The following is a 15,102-nucleotide window of genomic DNA, read 5'->3' as shown; positions in this document are numbered from 1 at the left end:
GTCTAGAATATAAACTTAAAAATAGGAAATTATTATTCAGCTATCTCTCGGAAAGAACTGGAAAAAAACACACACAAACCTCATGACCTGACAAATTAAATAAAAGATAGGATCTTGTATTTGCATACCAGCTCCAGCCACAAGAGACAGTATCTGTTTCTACCATAATTGGATTCTGTACTATGTAATGAAAAGATCAATTACTGAGTAAACAGGCAATCATAGGAATTAGTACCTGTTTAGTCACATGTTGTTTTTAACTTACGGCTGGCCTTATTTCAGTGAGGATGATTATAAGGATTACATTTATCCCTCTGAACACTTACAAAGCTCCCAATACCTGTCTCCACTCACAGGGTTACAGCAGCAAGGGAACCAAACAGAAAAGGGCTCTCCTGAGGATTACTGACAATTAGAGGGAAGGTGACGAGTATTATGAAGACAATAAGAATAGTGTAATTGAATATGGCGAGTGGGGAAGGGAGATACAGGTAAAGACCTCTCTGAGGAGGTGACATTTGATCTGAGACCTGAAAAAGGCATTTGAAGGTTAGAAGGAAGAAGATTACAGACAGAGGTGACTCCAAGTACAAAGGCCCAAGGAGGGAATGAACTTGCATGCTCAGAGGGCATAGCACTGAAGTCAGGCTAATGAGGGGAAGAGGGATAGGAGATAAGGCTGAAAGGCAGGCAGGAGCTTGCAGGCCTGGTAGGGTGTTTGGATTTCATTCTAGAGTGCAATGGGAAACTCCTGGAAGGTTTTTAATAGGAGCACAACAGGATCTGATTACTTATGAATAGAAGAGAATCATTACAAATTCTAAACACGCCTTTGAGTTTATCACCCCCAGCAACTCTCATTCCCTGAATTAAAAATGTACAAACCCACAACTAAGCTCATGGGACTGTAAGAGTCAGAAGGTTTAATTTAAAATATTTCCAAAGCACAGTTTCAGCCATCATGCTAAAAAATGACTCAAAATCTATACCGTATCATCAAGCTCTAAACATTAAATCAATACACTAACAGTTTGTCCATGGGCCAAATTACTTTATCTCCTGGATACTTAACCAGGGTATATCTAGAATAGCAGTCATAAAATAGTTTTATGAGATGTCTTTTAGAACTGTAATGCTACCTCCATAAAAAAATCCTCCAAAGAACAAGCTCAACTTGAACACATGCTTCTATATCTCTAAAAATACATAAAACATGTAATCTTGCTGCTTAGAAATCTTTATCTAAAACCAAAACAGCAAGGCCCTAAAAGAAGAGCCACATTATCCAATATGTCAAAGAAAATTCAGAATAATGAATCAGTGATACTCACCATTTTCTTCAACACATCTTCCCTGCCAGTTCGACAAAAGTTACTGACCAATTAAACTGAAGCCTGTATTTAGTCTACCAGATTACTCTCTTTAAATTAGGGCCTCTAACTGTAAAACTACAAGATTTTTAAAGAATAATATAGCATCCAAAAATTATTGGCTGCCCATACCTCTCTTCCATCACTATTTTTTCTAATTATACCCTTTTTTAAAAAGGTACGAAAGCCTTTCATGTCACAGTAGTCTGTATTAAGTGTTAGAGAGATCAAAGGCAATGTATTAAAAAGTTTAGGCTAATAAAATAAATAATGACACAATATGTGATAAACATAATAACAGAACTCATGCCTACACCCTCCAAGTCCAAACTCCTTTACACAGAAAACTGGCTGATTTGCCACATACTCTAACATGGAAATTCCATCAGGTGACATCATCTAGACTTAGGCAACTTTGGAGAAATGAACAGTTCTTGAGGATTTTTCAGCAGGGAGGAACATAAACAGAGTGAGATTTACAATAATAACTATTATCATCAACTCCTGAGTTTCCAGCCTACTGGCCTGCCCTACAGACTTCAAACTCAAGACTGCAACATCAACTCTTCTGAGTTTCCAGCCTGCCAGCCTGGCCTAAAAAACTTTGGACTTGACAGTCCCTACAGTCATGTGAGCCAATTCCTTAAAATAAATTTCTTTATATAGCTATAAATATATATAGCACATACATATATATAGCATTAGGTTCTATTTCTCTGGAGAACCCTGACTGATATAGCTCATGAGTCCATTTATCTAAAATACAGACAATGCAAACCAATCTATAGAGACTGAAAGTAGATCACTGGTTTCCTAGGGCCAAGGATAGAAGAAGGGTGAATTAACTGCCAAGCGCTGTGGGAAAACGTTTCAGGGTGATAGAAATGTTTTGGATCTTGACTATGGTGGTGGTTTCAAAGGTGTTTATATGTCAAGGCTGATTGAATTGTATACTTTAAATGAGTATAGTCTACTGTACTTAAATGACACCTCAATAAATTATACCTCCGCTGGGCAACCAGGTGAATGTTGGTGCCATTAGCTGAGATCAAGAATATAAGGAGTACATGCTGAAGTGGATTTAGCTATAATCACGTTAAGCTATGGTTCTGCTAGGATGTTCTGTGGTCATGCAAAAGAGCCAGTGAGAATGAGTCTAGGCTTCCAAGATAAATCTGAACTGAAAGCAGCTATAGGAGTTGTCTGCACAAAAGCAGTAAGAATGGCTAAGGACAGACTGGAGAACAAGATAGCGTGAGGGAAAGGAACGCCCCTCGGTGTCCCGTGGAGCACGCTGCTGGGCGTTTTGTGACCTTAGCTTAGGGAGAGCAAGCTTCAGTAGAGTGGTAAGGGAGAACGTTGAATTAAGTCTGTTTTGGAAAGGAAGGGAAAATTTTTTACATGACAATAGTGCTATGGGTGATTTTATCAAGGAGCTACCTCTATTTTTTTTAAAAAGAGGTTGATAAATAGGGTTGGTTTTTTATGGGGAGGTATTTTTGCTTTGTTTGAACTCTGCTTTTGCTATTCAATTGAATGGACATATTACTTTGTTTTGCTTATCCACAGAAAAGCAACTTGAATGCTTTTATAGTCTGAATTAGCCCACGATGTAGGGTAGACTGGTCACACAAAAGAGAAAGCCAAGGTTTCTAAATGGGAGATCACGAACACAGGAAGAAATGTTACCTTAAATATTCATCTCAACAACGGGCACCACACATTCTCAAGACAACTTTCAAATTTACTGCAATTTTAAAGTGAGTTAGTATGTGTGTGATGCCTCTTAAAAGAAGAGCTAGGGATCATTAGGACATTAGCTCAGTCAAGCTAAGGGAAGAGAAAATTTACTAAGTGATCTGTCACAGGCTTTCAGATTTATAGGCATGTAAACATCACAACTTTGCAATCCATTTGTAGATGAATGAGAGGCCCAGAGAAGTCTACTGACTTTCCCAAGATCAAAAATCTAGCTGGCAGCAGAACAAGGCTCAAAATGAAGCTGGTCTGACTCCAATCCCCGGGCACTTCCCCATGCAGTGTTCTGTGCCTAACAGTGTGGAAGTATCATAGGAACAAGACCTGTTGATTCAGCTGCAGTGAGTATGTAGGAAGAGGAAAGACTGCTGGAACACGCCTTACAAGACCTGGAATCTAGCCAAGCTCATCAGATTTTGGACAACAGGCACAATCAGCCAATGAATTAACACAGATTTCACAAGAAGGCTATGACATTTTCTACCAAATTCACTGCAGCACTGAGTAAGGTTCTTCATTACTCTGAGCTTCCTTGAAGTTAATATACTCTAAGTTTGGGTTAAGAACAAGCAAATAGAATACCCATGTCCTACCCCCCAAAAATTTTTAATAGTCCTTCCCCCCAAATATGGCAACTTGTGGTAATAAAAGAGCATAACTAAAGAGGACACACAACTGAATTAACAAGGAAACTTTACACAGTATCAAGTTCTTACCAACACTGGTCTCTGAGACAATGAAGGCAAATTAAATCAAGGCAGATAAAAGTGCCCCAAAAACCCAAAACACAATTTGCTCATACAAAAAGCTCCAGGTCTTGAAGGGCTCTGACACTGTCTCACCTTCCACCGAACTCAGAGACTTGGACTAGCTAACACATATGTCCCGTTGCATTTCTTGAAGTTTCCCAGGAGCTAAAACCTCAGACACACACACAAAAGCGTGATGGGGAATCTCAGTAAATCCCCCTCGGCAAGCAGTATCACAGAAGCTGAAGCTGAAGAGGTGCTCTCAAAACCCAAGGGAGCAAACCCAGGCCTTTCTCGCTCGCGGTCTTTTCGGCATCCATCCCTTCTCTTCTGCTTCCATAAAACATCGCACCCTTACCATCTCCACTGGCCCTCATCATACCGTTAGGGTCTGCTGTACCCAATTTTAGTTTTTGAGTTTCTTTTTCAAGCAGTCCTAACTATTTGTAAGGAATATATTTCTTACTTATCCTAAGAGGTATTCTCAAGAACAAAGAAAAAATCTATTATTATTATTATTATTTTTAATCCTCACCCAAGGATATTCCCCATTGATTTTAGAGAGAGGAAGGGGGTGAGAGGGAGAGGGAGAGGGAGAGAGAAACATGGTTCGGCCGCCTCCCATACACGCCCCAACCAGGGGCGGAACTCACAACCTAAGTATGTGTGTGCCCTGACAGGGAATCAAACCCGCCACCTTTCTGGGACAACACTCAACCAACTGAGCCACCTGGCTGGGCTCTACTTACTATTTTTGAAAACAGAACAAAATTCATCATATCTTACAATTATAAGATGGGTCCAATGGACCATTCTGTAAATGTGAGATATGTTATGGGATCTTAGTGATCTTACTTTTCATGTATCTCGAAACACTTTGCTAATTACGAGGTGTTTCACCCTTACAAATCACCCTAAGATTATTTTATTAACATTAATCAATTATTCCCAACTGTGCTTTAAAAAATACTAAAATAAAGAGAATGGAGGAATCATCTTAAGAAAGATGATATAATAATAAAATAAACTGTTACTATTGTGTCATCCTTCAGTTGTCTCATTGCATTGCCAAAAGCATTACATGATCTTTCAAGAAAGTTTTAGACTTGAAGACACTAACTTTGTTGTCTGCTTTTAGCATTTACTGAACACAGTTGAGAATTCAGAATTTTTCATGTTCTGCCCTTAATGGCTAAGAGAAGAAAGCTGACAAGTGAAGACATGTTACAATTACATACATCAGAAGATGAATGCAAAGAAACAGATGACAGCACTCTAGACTCTAATGATGATGAAATTAATCATATAAGCAAAATCTCAGACTACAAGTCTTCAAATGAAGGAAGTCTAGATGGATTTTTCTCAAAGTCAAGAATTGATGCATGAACAATATATTGCTAAGTACAAAAAGTGTGGTATTCTCACCCAATAAATCATTCAACAGGAAGGACTGCCTCATGCAATATTTTCTGACAATACTGTGCACCACACCATTTTTCTAAAAGAGTCTGTGACAGTATTCATTCATCTATTATGATGTTTATATGTCAAAATGTACTTCATATGGTTCATTAGTAGACTGCAAATTGACATGTTGAAGACAGGGTAATGAAAGGATATACATGATACAGAAATGGAAAATGTTAATTAGATTGCCCATGCTAACCGGCACACACAAACTCAGGAATAAAAAAGTCTTGCAATTATGGGGCAAAGATGATGGCCTTCTTCTCTTCAACAGAACTATGAACTATCCAAGATTTTAAAAATTCTTCAAGCATGACATGTGATGATGTAAGAGCAAGTAGAGTAATGATAAGCTATTAGAGATATATTTGAAATCTAGATCTTTCTAGGGTCATGCAAAACAACTGATGAGCAGTTTACTCAGAGGCAGCTACTCATTTTGGACGTACATACCTTAAAAACCTACGAAACAGGGAATAAGAATTTGGATTTGCTATTTTAAATTCTTCTTAAAAAGTCCTAATAAAGCTATTTCTCACTAACCCTTTATTGTTCCGTAAATTATTGTAAACTGGCTTAAAAACACATCAAAAAATGTTTAAGGAACCATTGAACCCAGACAGTAAAAGGTAACAGACTATTTTTCTTAGTATAGGGAAGATAACGCAGCTTTGAGACATTTCCGTCAAAGTTTAAAAGATGCTTTTTGGAAAGACAGGACACATACTTTTGAATCCTGGAATGACTAAACAAGAGTTTGTTTTAAATTATGGTTGTTTACCTTCTCTCCCACAGCAATCACAGATAATTATTCTGCTCATTTCAAAATCAGAAATCATTTTTTTCAACATGTCAATAATTTTTTACCTTTAACATGATGGGATTTAAAACCGAAAAATCAAAACAGCCTGGCAGAAACCAGGGATTATCTGAAAACCTGGTTAAGCCCTTCCTACCCCTAGACTTCTCATGGCAAAATACAAAAAAATTTTAGTCAAGATTTATATCCAACAGTCCATTACAATGCATTTCTAAGCTACAACTTCAAACCACACTTGACTATTTGCTTCTTTCAATTAAATAATCATCTCTGAAACTTTGCACATAAAATGCTAAGAGAATGAGCAGTTCTTAATAATTTTCTGCACATCAGTTATCCTTTTAAGACTCAGTCTTTATCATTATCATTAGCAATCGTCTTATCCGTGATGCATTAAACTTTCAAAAGTTTATCCCTTATTCAGGCCTGATGATGAATGAGTGTGTCAGACATCACTGGCAACCCCCCTCCCACCACCCTAGAGAACCAGCACATAAACGGTTGTCTTGATGTCTACAAAATAACTTAATTGTAATTCCAATCCCTAAAGGCTTACTAAGATATAAATTTTTTGCTTTTATCCTAATTAGAACACAGCTTCTGAGATTTTATTTCTTTATATTTGCTCTATAGTTTTGTGTTTTTTTAATCTCCTTTTCATTGTTAGGTAATCATATAATTTTTTATCTCCACCCACATACTTGCTTGATACTATCACTGTGAGCACCTATAGCAGCCCCCTTCCCAATGGCACATTTCTAATATAATTGCATAACCAAGCTTAGCAGAATCATATTTAAATAGAATGAAATCTAAGCCAGGCAAGGTTTAGTGATATCATTTGGGATATTCAGAGAAATTTTCTGCCTTACTTTCCTATTTTTGCCTGTATTCTAGACAGGAGGTGTTACAGAGCTTTTAGTAGTTGTGCTCTTCCTGTGGTTTACAGAGCAATTTAATTAGTAAACTCATATTCCAAAGAGTTATAAAACAGCTCCTCCATCCCCAGTCAATGATATTATTGTTGAGCTGTTTTCAACAGAGGCTCAAGGTGGTACTTCCTGCCTTACAGGTCATGCCTGGTTCTGCTCTTGGACTTCTCCATTGTATTCCATCTCGTTGGTTCTCAAGGTGCCTACTCACAGATTTGGGGCTTGAAGAATGGGAGAGAATGTTTTTTCGTAATTTCTTTTCGGGTTCTTGCTTTTCTTGAATCACAGCAGCTGAATTTTTTTCATCCAAGCTGTGGTTTCTTTACTACTATAATGTATAATGTATAGCTTTTAACTGTACACTTCTCTAGTTTCTTTCTAAAATAGAAGTTAAACAATTTTCAAAACAGGGCTTCTCAGCAACACCCCCTTTCCCAGACAGAGAGGCACAAGTGGGTTATCATCCCTCTCCTGGATCCTAAGATGACTTAAGCCTCACATCAACTCGCTTTTCTACATTCTATGTGGTTAACTAGTGCCAACCAAATATGCATCTTAGCGACTTTCCTTCCAAACCACTTTGTGGATAAAGAAGGCGGATTTAAATGGGCCACTCCCTGAACTGATTAGTTTTTTGCTACTGTACTCATTAAACCAGACTGGGGAAGGGGGACACAACTTAGGTCTAACATAAATGCAGTATACTCCATCTTCTCCTCCATACTGCCAGATTCAAGCAGCTGTTACCTATTTACCTACTTAGAAATGCAATTAAATATAAACATTTTCAGAGAGAGTTCAGTTCCTATGTTCTAAAACTCAGTGGCAGCAGCAATTCTCATGAGTCATTAATTAGGATTTCATGCCTATGCCATAGGTATGACTCACCTGTGCTCCAAACCATAAATGCTCTAAACCATTAAATCACTGCATTTAAAACTCTCAAAAACTGAACTGGGTTTTGCCATGTATGGGCTGTATTTTTCTTGGATGGAGGAAAGGATCAAACCCAACAAAAACTGCAAATAATTGTTTCTAGTCTTACACAGTAACAGGTGTATACTCCCAAATTCTAGGACTTTCTCAAGTGAGAGTAGGAACTATGGTTTTGCTATCATAATCCAATGCAAGCACATTTCCCACAATACATTAACTTTAGGGCCAAATAACATGGTGGCACTTTTGAAAAGCCTAGGCAATCTCTGCTTTAGTGCTCTCCTTTTAAAATATTTATTTTAAGTCTCCCCATTCCTGTTGGAATATTAATTTTCTTGACCTTATATTTCCTTATTCCCATACTCTTGATATCATAATATTATCATTTAGAGCCTGATACCCAGGTTACCTTCAAAGTGAGATCTTTTTATTTGCTATTTTGACTCACCCCCGCCTCCCACCACTACCACTTCCAGTAGGAAATCCAAGGATTTGGCAGGGAGTAGCTGGCAGGAGCTAGGCTTTAATCTCTGGATGGCAGTTAATTATAAAAGTAACAGGTCCCAGCTTGTTTCTACTTCCCACTCTCCCAGGAATATTTATAAATCTATACATTTGTAGACAGTTTATTTTTCAAACACTTTATTCTATACCTTTTATCCTCAAATAACAAACTCTCAAAGTCAGTGATTAGTAACTTGATTTTAGAGATGGAGGTTTTGGTGTTTACATGGAAATTCCCAACCCCCCAACTTTAGAACCAGTGAGACACACGCAGGGAAGCCAGACAGGCAGATAAAACAGCAGCTTTATTACTAATAAAGCCTAAGTTAGAAAAGGTAGCTTAGGTCAGTTAGTCAAGTGGTCTTGCTAATACTTCAGCCCAGAATTAGGCCAACTTATCTACCCAGTCACAGATACAGCTGCACCAGCCACAGCTGCCCCTATTAAACTTACAGCATGAATGGGCAGGCGGAACGCAGGCTCTCGACAGCAAATAGTAAGCTGAACTAGACATGCCCAATTCCTTTTTCCAAACTCCAGAACGATAAGTCACTTCCCTGCCCTGGGGAAGAGTAAGTGAGGGTTCCTAAAGAGGAGCAGCACCTTAATAAATACCAATCCCATACAAGCAAACACAAAACCAGAATAAAGGAGGCTCTCACCCAACACTTAGCACCAAAGGGACCTCAAGCTGCCCCCCAAGCCCAGAGGACATTCCCAGGTTCTCACATGCTGTTCTAAGTGGAACACCTTTCCTCTTCTGCTATCTAAATCCTACTCATCTTACATATTAATATTGTCTTCAACCTCCTTTTTTGTAGGAACCTTTATAAGTCACTTACCCATTTTGAGAGCATTTGCTTATTAAAAACTGTCACACTCTATAAATCCACTTCAGCAGGCACATGTAAAGGTAACACATCACAATATGCTGAAGAGCAACAAACAATGAAGGGGCTGTTAACTAACCCATCTTGCATTCTTTCCCTGGGATATCTAAAGACACAGGACCAAATGATTTATAGATTCAAGGACAGGATGAAGGCACACCTCAAATATCAGTAAAGCTTAATTTAAGCATAAATACAAGGTTTCATATTTTCTTCACATCCAAAAGTATCTACTGGCATACTCCCTAGGACACAAGCAGAGGAGTGACACTGGGGCTGAGCTTTAATAACTCTGGTGGCAATGTAGAGAGAAAAAAGTTGAAAGACCCAACACCTAAACTAGGACAGTGGCAATGAACAAGACGAGGCTATGCATGCAATGATAGAAGTGCAATCAGTCAACAGGATTTGGGGAAAGGTTAGATTTGGGGATGGTTTGGAGAAAGGAAGTGAAGGAGAAGACAGAATTTTAGAAGAATTTCAAGGTAAAAATCCTGAGTGACTCAGAGGATGAAATAGCATTAACAAAACAAACAAACAAACAAAATTAAAAGGGAAGGACACTTAGATGATCGAGAGATCCTTAAGAAATACTCACATTTAAAGGACAAGTAGAACAGAGACTAATGAAGAAGCTGAAAATGGTCAACGCCACTGGAAAGGAACAGAGGACAGTAGCATGTCACAGCAGCCAAGGGAAGAGAGAAGCATTTTAAAAGGATGAGATGATCTGTGTCAAACATTGTCACTAATTAAAGCAGACCAGAGATGAGCACAGAAGTGGATGTGGCAAATAATAATCACGAAAGCTAACACCTACGGAGTGCTTACCACGTGCCCGGCACAGAGCTCCAAAAGCTTTACAGTATGAATTCATTTCACCCTTCCAATCTTATGAGGTAAATATTATTATCATCCCCATTTTGGTGATCATTAAGAAAATTACTTCCATAATAAGGTAGAAGCAAAACCTAGATTGGATGGGGTTGAGAGAACAAATGAGAGACGTGAAAGAAAAGTTTTTTAAAAAGGTTTGCTTGTGAAAGGACAGAGGAATAGAAGACAGAGCAGTAGATGGGGGTGAATGTGTTTTTGTTTGGGGCTTTTTATTTAATTTTTTTAATTTAACTTTTTTTTTTTTTAATTTTTAAGCTGGAGGCTATTTGAACCTTTAAATGTTTATCAACTGAAGTGACAGAATTTATGCCTGCCCAATAGGAAAAATACCCTAGTGCCACTGGGAAAAGTCACATGTAGAGAAGACAGGGGCATGCTACCAAGAGTCCAGGTGGCAGGTAGGAAAGGGCACACAGGAGAACAGCACAGCACTACCAAACCCAACAGTGTCACAGTGCCACGGCCTGGATGACTCTGCAAACAGAGAAACTATAAAGGAAGGACTGAGAAGCGGTAAGATCTGAGAGGGGATGGGACAGAAATGGCAGCTAGGGGGTAGTCTGTCTTCCTTCTGCCCCAGCACTTGGATGGGGTGGATAGCACTGGTTCAGTACAGACTCCAAGGGGAAGCCTGCCTATGACTTCCTGCAGGTGAGATGTGTGTACCCAACAAAGGGCAGAAACCGGGCTGAGGAGGGCAGTTTATGTCCAGGGAGGGGCCTACTTATAACCTACATGGAAATCACTCACGGTCTTCCTCCTCTCTTTGGTATAGACCTGCTTCCCCCTGAATTCCAGAGAAGGTCAGAGAGCATGGTTACAGGCCATGCGCTATAATTATTAAGAAGCATACAGAGTTATAGAAAGACAAGAACACTCAGAGAGCAGTAAAGGAGGGTGGCAAACAAGTTACTGCAACCACTTGAGTCAAACAGGTTGGCTACACCTAAGCGCTTCTCTAAGTAGCTGAGAGTTCATGCAAATCATGGAGGTGGAGATTATGCTCATTACACACAAGAGCAATCTGGAGCTTAGGGAGGTGCTAAAAAACTGGTCCAAAGACACCCAGCTAAGTAAATGGCAAAAGATAGATTCAAAACTTGGCTTCCAATATCATACTTTTTCTTCCCCACCAGTTCACAAGCCATAGTAAGCACAGAACGAGCAGCAATCAAGGTATAAAATGCAATGCCATAAAAACGGGGAAGCATCTGTAGCTAAAATTCTTCTAGAGTAGGTCTGGCAGGTTGAAAATGCCTATGGGGTCAGGCAAGTAATAGCAAATGAAGGGAATAAAATGGAATTGGGGAACAGGAGACTGTGTGTCTCATCTAAAGAAAGTTACTTCATGCACAGGCATTGCCACACTTTCTGCTTCTTTTTGAGACACACCAGAAATAATCTCCTTTAAAAAAATTCTGAGACCTAATTTTTAAACATTAAAGACTATACTGCTCAAACAATATAAATCTGTGGACCACTAGCACCAGCCCCTGGAACTGCCAGATGGCATCTACTATCTGGAGGCACTACGATCGTTTCTAACAGAAGTAGAAATAGCCAAGTGTGGAACCCACGAGGCAAAGAGGCACAGGTCTCAAACAGCTGGAAGACTATCAAGTTAGATGGATTACTGCATCTGTTTAATCTACACTGAAATTTATTGGCAATATGTTTCATTCTCAATATTTTGGTTTTCAATTTCCCAAAGTTAAAAAAAGAGAACAAAAGAGAAAAGGGGAGGGAGGGAGGACAGGCAATCTGTACAATAACGATTTTAATACGCAGGCAAAACCTACTCTTGAACGAGTCAGTCAAGCCACCTGTTTTGAAACTGCAGCATCACCAACTCTGACTCAGTTAAGATTCATTTCGGTAGTGGTGGGAAATCCCAGGCTCATACTGCCTTCCCAATGAGTTTATAATGTGTTTCAGAATTACAGTGACATTCCTGAAAAAATACCTACAAATATAGACGCAATAGATCTGAAACAACAACTAAGATGGTAAAGGAAGATAAAGATGCAATTTCCAAAATGGGAAAAATTATTTTATAATTTACATTTAGATATTTGGGAGGCTAGAATGTTGATAGCGTAAAAAACTAATTACCAGGCTGGGTGAAAACATCATAAAGGGTAGAGAGCTTTCCTGGAAGAGGTCAGAGAATGGCCAGGGCTGGGCATCCTCAATCTCTGTACCCAATCAGATGATTGGCCTTCAGGCCCCAAGTCCTTCAGAGCACTTCCCGAGACCTCTGTATGTACTGGCCCAGGCTCTTCAGCCAAGCAAAAAGCTTACAAGGCAGATTTAACTAAAGGTGACTTCCTTGATGGCTCAAGAATTCACCTTTCTAAAAAACATGAAGAAATAGTATCATAAAGATTAAACTTATTTCAACAAATAAAGAGTAAATTTGGAGATCAAAACAAAAAAAAGGTATCTCAGATTCTAGCAACTGAGACTGCTTTTAAAAGGATATAGAAGCCGCAGAAAAGTCTCTGTAGACCCGGAATCACCCCCTTCCACCCCCTGAGGTGGTTTCTCTTAAGACTCTTTACTGGGCATCAGTAGAATATATTCCCAAATGGGAACAGGTTTTTTTAGGAAGAGCACCATATCCTATTGGTGTTGAAAATCAAAATGAAGCAGAAAATACCATTCAAAACAAGGCACAGAGATAGCTTCTTCACATACTAGTTCAAAAACCATGTTTACTAAAGCTGAATAGTAAAGAATATGCAGGCCGTTAAAGGAATTTAAGAATCAAACATATTCTTATTGCCCCATTACCTCCTCGAAGACAGTAAAGACATGACAATCTAGTTATCCCTTAGACCTACTACTATCTCAAGGTCATCAATTTGCTTTCTACCAAACCCATGCAAGTAGGAAAAACTAATATCGAAAGGTGGACTGCCCAGCCAGGCGTGGCTCAGCGGTTGAGCGTCGACCTAGGATCCAGGCGATCGGGGTTCGATTCCCGGTCAGGGCACATGCCCAGGTTGCGGGTTCGATCAATGACTCTCTCATCACTGATGTTTCTATCTCTCTCTCTCCCTCTCCTTTCCTCTCTCTGAAATCAATAAAGATATGTTTTTTAAAAAAAAAGAATTTTAGAAAGGTGGACTGTTTATTAAAGAAATTGCTAAATGAGAAAAAAAAGGGGGGAGTAGAGAAATTCTTAATTAAATTCAGGTATTTCCCAATTATTTTACTATTTTGAAGGCTGTTCGCTTTGAACACATGTACCTGAAGTGGTTCATTTTTTAAAACCAAAATGGGAAAATCACTAGAGTTCAACCCATTCTTCCTGTAGATTCCAAAGGAAAGTAGTTCTGGGGTTTATAAAGAAGTAAATGGGGGTAAAAGCCATAAAAGACCCAGTAACCAACAATGTTCAATGAGGTCCACATATAAGGGTGAAAGAAACTGATCTCCAAAACCAGTACACTACACTGTGGCTTTGCCAACCAAGGGCAGAATTGGTAGTGTTTGATCAGTTCTCGATCTCAGCCAACAAAGACTAACCAAGGGAAAATAAGCATATCAGTGTGTTATATTTCAATCAATATCTTGAAATTAAAACAGAAAGTTTTCACATGCTCAAGAGATTTTAACAAATATTAAGATGAAGATAAAAATGAGAACATACCCAGGATAGCTAACTCTTCTTCCCATATCTCTATGTATTCTCAATCTGTTGCATCGTCAAAGAAATACGCTTATGAATAAATTTAAAACATTCCAGCTGCAAACACAACAGACTCTCAGAAAGTAGAAAGTGGCCTAAGAGTGAAAAGTGTTTTCATTTGATAAGTGAATGGCGATTTTTTTAAGCTTTCAAAGGAAACATTTCTCCAAACTTTACTTGCAGTCTCAAGACAATTCTTTTTACCTGTGCTTCTATGGCAATCTTCTCACTGACCAGCATGGCCACCTGATATGCTCCACAGCGTTGCAAACACTCAGACCCCTGATGTGGGTGGGCCCTACCACATCTACTAAATCACTTTCTATCCTATTTATGTGATTTTTAAATAGTAGCTCTAAATTATTTGAAGGACTATTCTCTCCCTCTATTTCCCACAAAGTAGACTCACAAATGTAATCATCAAACATTTCCATATAAATCCTGTTTTTAACTCAAACACTGTAGTTCTATAAACATTACATAGGTTATCAGACACAAAAATTTTCCTTTTTCTTGGTTTAGAAAGATTTGGATTCAACAAGAGCCTCTATTCTCCACAAGGACTTCACCTCACAATACTCCCTCCCATCACTGAAAGAACCATGTGAAAAGAAATTAATTTGCATTCTGTTTCATGTAAAACTAATAAGATTTCATTACCCTTAAAAGGCAAGAATTTTCAGAGATGGAGAGATCTTTTTTTTTTTTTTTTTAACTCTTAAAGCAATAGTTCTAGGGCTTTTACACGCAAAATGCAAGTGTGGTCATTAACCAAAATTTTCTTTTCTGCAATGGGTTTACTGAGGAAAATAATAAACTTAGTAAGATGTTTCACGCCTATCTTAGGCCAAGTCACTAAATAACACCTAGAAAGATGCCATAGGCTCCGTACCTCAGCAAAAAGAAAATAGATTTTTTTCTTTGTTTGGTAATTATGGGCTTCTGTAAATATCCCAAAATATACTGTGGCATAAGGGTTTTGCTTTGGGTTTATATTTTTTTTTAAAAAGTTCTAATGGTCACTTGCCTAAAAGAATAAAAATGTAGAATATATAGTTCTGACCTCCCTCTCACTTTTTTAAACA

The 15,102-nt window shown here is 38.5% G+C and overlaps 1 protein-coding gene and 1 pseudogene across 1 annotated transcript in view; one reads left to right on the top strand and one right to left on the bottom strand.

The window, feature by feature from the left end:
- The window catches only part of LOC107545398 (centrosomal protein 15 pseudogene), a 32,554-nt pseudogene extending 19,547 nt beyond the window's left edge, over window positions 1-13,007 (top strand).
- Window positions 1-15,102, bottom strand: part of PHLPP1 (PH domain and leucine rich repeat protein phosphatase 1) — a 176,072-nt gene that overhangs the window by 129,635 nt on the left and 31,335 nt on the right. The gene's annotated exons all lie outside the window — the stretch shown is intronic.

This window comes from Miniopterus natalensis, chromosome 7, assembly GCF_054644295.1.
Source record: "Miniopterus natalensis isolate mMinNat1 chromosome 7, mMinNat1.hap1, whole genome shotgun sequence".
Classification (NCBI taxonomy): Eukaryota; Metazoa; Chordata; class Mammalia; order Chiroptera; family Miniopteridae; genus Miniopterus; species Miniopterus natalensis.
This window is presented reverse-complemented; position numbering and strand designations above follow the sequence as displayed.